The sequence below is a fragment of the Opisthocomus hoazin genome, unplaced genomic scaffold (genome assembly GCF_030867145.1).
Source record: "Opisthocomus hoazin isolate bOpiHoa1 unplaced genomic scaffold, bOpiHoa1.hap1 HAP1_SCAFFOLD_433, whole genome shotgun sequence".
Lineage (NCBI taxonomy): Eukaryota > Metazoa > Chordata > Aves > Opisthocomiformes > Opisthocomidae > Opisthocomus > Opisthocomus hoazin.
This window is the reverse complement of record NW_027448779.1, coordinates 1-5,000: the sequence shown is the minus strand read 5'-3', so window position 1 is coordinate 5,000 and position 5,000 is coordinate 1.

The window sequence follows — 5,000 nt, the reverse complement described above, 5'->3', positions numbered from 1 at the left end:
AAGCGCCGTGCGCGATAGGTAGGAGGCAGAACGGCCACGGCCAGGGCCGCCGGGCAACGCCCGAGTCTGCCGGCTGAGCCGCGGCTGACAAGCGTTCGAGTGCCGGCGACCGCCGCCGGTCTCGGCCCGGCCCTGGAGAAACCCCTCTTGGAGCCCTCACTCCAGTCGGCAACGGCCACCGGAGCCTGCGGGCAAGCAGCGGCTTCGCGCGGCTTCTGGCAGTCGGAAGCGCCGTGCGCGATAGGTAGGAGGCAGAACGGCCACGGCCACAGCCGCCGTGCAACGCCCGAGTCTGCCGGCTGAACCGCGAGTAGCTGCAGCGGTTCGATGGCGCTGGTCCGCGAGCGCCAGCCCTCTGCCCTAGTATACGGACAGCGAGGTCCCCGGCCCCGGCGGGCTCGAAGAGAACCGTCTTCCCCCAGCGGGGAGGCGCGCGAGCGCCGCCGACTCTTACCATGACGTAACTGGAGGCAGCGCAAAGCAGCGACCCCTTCGGCAGCTCCGAAGAAGAACCGGGCAAGACGTCTACCTGCCAGAACCGCGGTGGAGCCAAAGTCCCGCCGGAGCGAGGTAGACGAGGCATCCCTTTCCGCCGGCAGCTCCGGCGGCCACATCGGGCACACCGGACCCGGCGGACGGTAAAACGGGTAGACCTGGCCTCCCTGCCGGCAGAACGGGTAGACGAGGCCTCCCTGCCTGGAACCGGGTAGACCTGGCATCCCTGCCGGAAGCGGGTAGACCTGGCATCCCTGCCGGTAAAACGGGTAGACCTGGCCTCCCTGCCGGCAGAACGGGTAGACGAGGCCTCCCTGCCTGGAACCGGGTAGACCTGGCATCCCTGCCGGAAGCGGGTAGACCTGGCATCCCTGCCGGCAAAACGGGTAGACCTGGCCTCCCTGCAGGTAAAACGGGTAGACCTGGCCTCCCTGCCGGCAGAACGGGTAGACCTGTTCTCCCTGCAGGTAAAACGGGTAGACCTGGCCTCCCTGCCGCCAGAACGGGTAGACCTGGTCTCCCTGCTGGTAAAACGGGTAGACCTGGTCTCCCTGCAGGTAAAACGGGTAGACCTGTTATCCCTGCCGGCAAAACGGGTAGACCTGGCCTCCCTGCAGCCAGAACGGGTAGACCTGGCATCCCTGCCGGTAAAACGGGTAGACCTGGTCTCCCTGCCGGCAAAAAGGGTAGACCTGTTCTCCCTGCCGCCAGAACGGGTAGACCTGGCCTCCCTGCCGGTAAAACGGGTAGACCTGGTCTCCGTGCAGGTAAAACGGGTAGACCTGGCATCCCTGCCGGCAGAACGGGTAGACCTGGCCTCCCTGCCGCCAGAACGGGTAGACCTGGCATCCCTGCCGGCAAAACGGGTAGACCTGGTCTCCCTGCCGGTAAAACGGGTAGACCTGGCCTCCCTGCAGGTAAAACGGGTAGACCTGTTATCCCTGCCGGCAAAACGGGTAGACCTGGCATCCCTGCCGGCAAAACGGGTAGACCTGGTCTCCCTGCCGGTAAATGGGTAGACCTGGTCTCCCTGCCGCTAGAACGGGTAGACCTGGCCTCCCTGCCGGCAATATGGGTAGACCTGGCCTCCCTGCCGGTAAAACGGGTAGACCTGGCATCCCTGCAGGTAAAATGGGTAGACCTGGCATCCCTGCCGGCAAAACGGGTAGACCTGGCCTCCCTGCCGGTAAAACGGGTAGACCTGTTCTCCCTGCCGGTAAAACGGGTAGACCTGTTCTCCCTGCCGCCAGAACGGGTAGACCTGGCATCCCTGCCGGCAAAACGGGTAGACCTGGTCTCCCTGCCGGTAAAACGGGTAGACCTGGTCTCCCTGCAGGTAAAACGGGTAGACCTGTTATCCCTGCCGGCAAAACGGGTAGACCTGGTCTCCCTGCAGCCAGAACGGGTAGACCTGGCATCCCTGCCGGTAAAACGGGTAGACCTGGTCTCCCTGCCGGCAAAACGGGTAGACCTGTTCTCCCTGCCGCCAGAACGGGTAGACCTGGTCTCCCTGCCGGTAAAACGGGTAGACCTGGTCTCCCTGCCGGCAATACGGGTAGACCTGGCCTCCCTGCCGCTAGAACGGGTAGACCTGGCATCCCTGCCGGTAAAACGGATAGACCTGGCCTCCCTGCCGGCAATACGGGTAGACCTGGCCTCCCTGCCGGTAAAACGGGTAGACCTGGCCTCCCTGCCGGCAGAACGGGTAGACCTGGTCTCCCTGCAGGAAAAACGGGTAGACCTGGTCTCCCTGCAGCCAGAACGGGTAGACCGGGCATCCCTGCCGGTAAATGGGTAGACCTGGCATCCCTGCCGGTAAAACGGGTAGACCTGGCATCCCTGCCGGCAGAACGGGTAGACCTGGTCTCCCTGCCGCCAGAACGGGTAGACCTGGCCTCCCTGCAGGTAAAACGGGTAGACCTGGCCTCCCTGCCGGTAAATGGGTAGACCTGGTCTCCCTGCCGGCAATATGGGTAGACCTGGCCTCCCTGCAGCCAGAACGGGTAGACCTGGCATCCCTGCCGGTAAATGGGTAGACCTGGCATCCCTGCCGGTAAAACGGGTAGACCTGGCATCCCTGCCGGCAATACGGGTAGACCTGGTCTCCCTGCCGCTAGAACGGGTAGACCTGGCATCCCTGCCGGTAAAACGGATAGACCTGGCCTCCCTGCCGGCAATACGGGTAGACCTGGCCTCCCTGCCGGTAAAACGGGTAGACCTGGCCTCCCTGCCGGCAGAACGGGTAGACCTGGTCTCCCTGCAGGAAAAACGGGTAGACCTGGTCTCCCTGCAGCCAGAACGGGTAGACCGGGCATCCCTGCCGGTAAATGGGTAGACCTGGCATCCCTGCCGGTAAAACGGGTAGACCTGGCATCCCTGCCGGCAGAACGGGTAGACCTGGTCTCCCTGCCGCCAGAACGGGTAGACCTGGCCTCCCTGCAGGTAAAACGGGTAGACCTGGCCTCCCTGCCGGCAGAACGGGTAGACCTGGCCTCCCTGCCGGCAGAAGGGGTAGACCTGTCCTCCCTGCGGACAGAGCGGGTCGCCCGTGCTGGAGGCCCGTATGCAGGGGTGCCTGCACGGGGTGGGAAGGGGCGGCGGCGGGCTGCCTGTGCTCTCTCAGCCGGGGCGGCGGTGGGGGGGCTTGTGGGGGGTGGCTGGGGGCGGCAGGCCGGCCGTGCCGGAGGCCCGTATGCAGGGGTGCCTGCACGGGGTGGGAAGGGGCGGCGGCGGGGTGCCTGTGCTGTCTCAGCCGGGGCGGCGGTGGGGGGGCTTGTGGGGGGTGGCTGGGGGCGGCAGGCCGGCCCTGCCGGAGGCCCGTATGCAGGGGTGCCTGCACGGGGTGGGAAGGGGCGGCGGCGGGCTGCCTGTGCTCTCTCAGCCGGGGCGGCGGTGGGGGGGCTTGCGGGGGGTGGCTGGGGGCGGCAGGCCGGCCCTGCCGGAGGCCCGTATGCAGGGGTGCCTGCGCGGGGTGGGAAGGGCCGGCGGCGGGCTGCCTGTGCTGTCTCAGCCGGGGCGGCGGTGGGGGGGCTTGTGGGGGGTGGCTGGGGGCGGCAGGACGGCCCTGCCGGAGGCCCGTATGCAGGGGTGCCTGCACGGGGTGGGAAGGGCCGGGGGCGGGCTGCCTGTGCTCTCTCAGTCGGGGCGGCGGTGGGGGGGCTTGCGGGGGGTGGCTGGGGTCGGCAGGCCGGCCCTGCCGGAGGCCCGTATGCAGGGGTGCCTGCACGGGGTGGGAAGGGGCAGCGGCGGGCTGCCTGTGCTCTCTCAGCCGGGGCGGCGGTGGGGGGGCTTGCGGGGGGTGGCTGGGGGCGGCAGGCCGGCCCTGCCGGAGGCCCCTATGCAGGGGTGCCTGCACGGGGTGGGAAGGGCCGGCGGCGGGCTTCCTGTGCTCTCTCAGCCGGGGCGGCGGTGGGGGGGCTTGTGGGGGGTGGCTGGGGGCGGCAGGCCGGCCCTGCCGGAGGCCCGTATGCAGGGGTGCCTGCACGGGGTGGGAAGGGGCGGCGGCGGGGTGCCTGTGCTGTCTCAGCCGGGGCGGCGGTGGGGGGGCTTGCGGGGGGTGGCTGGGGGCGGCAGGCCGGCCCTGCCGGAGGCCCGTATGCAGGGGTGCCTGCACGGGGTGGGAAGGGGCGGCGGCGGGCTGCCTGTGCTCTCTCAGCCGGGGCGGCAGTGGGGGGGCTTGCGGGGGGTGGCTGGGGGCGGCAGGCCGGCCCTGCCGGAGGCCCCTATGCAGGGGTGCCTGCACGGGGTGGGAAGGGCCGGCGGCGGGCTGCCTGTGCTCTCTCAGCCGGGGCGGCGGTGGGGGGGCTTGCGGGGGGTGGCTGGGGTCGGCAGGCCGGCCCTGCCGGAGGCCCGTATGCAGGGGTGCCTGCACGGGGTGGGAAGGGCCGGCGGCGGGCTGCCTGTGCTGTCTCAGTCGGGGCGGCGGTGGGGGGGCTTGCGGGGGGTGGCTGGGGTCGGCAGGCCGGCCCTGCCGGAGGCCCGTATGCAGGGGTGCCTGCACGGGGTGGGTGGGCCTGCGGCGGGCTGCCTGTGCTCTCTGAGCCGGGGCGGCGGTGGGGGGGGCTTGCGGGGGGTGGCTGGGGTCGGCAGGCCGGCCCTGCCGGAGGCCCGTATGCAGGGGTGCCTGCACGGGGTGGGAAGGGCCGGCGGCGGGCTGCCTGTGCTGTCTCAGCCGGGGCGGCGGTGGGGGGGCTTGTGGGGGGTGGCTGGGGGCGGCAGGCCGGCCCTGCCGGAGGCCCGTATGCAGGGGTGCCTGCACGGGGTGGGAAGGGCCGGCGGCGGGCTGCCTGTGCTCTCTCAGCCGGGGCGGCGGTGGGGGGGCTTGCGGGGGGTGGCTGGGGTCGGCAGGCCGGCCCTGCCGGAGGCCCGTATGCAGGGGTGCCTGCACGGGGTGGGTGGGCCTGCGGCGGGCTGCCTGTGCTCTCTGAGCCGGGGCGGCGGTGGGGGGGGCTTGCGGGGGGTGGCTGGGGGCGGCAGGCCGGCCCTGCCGGAGGCCCGTATGCAGG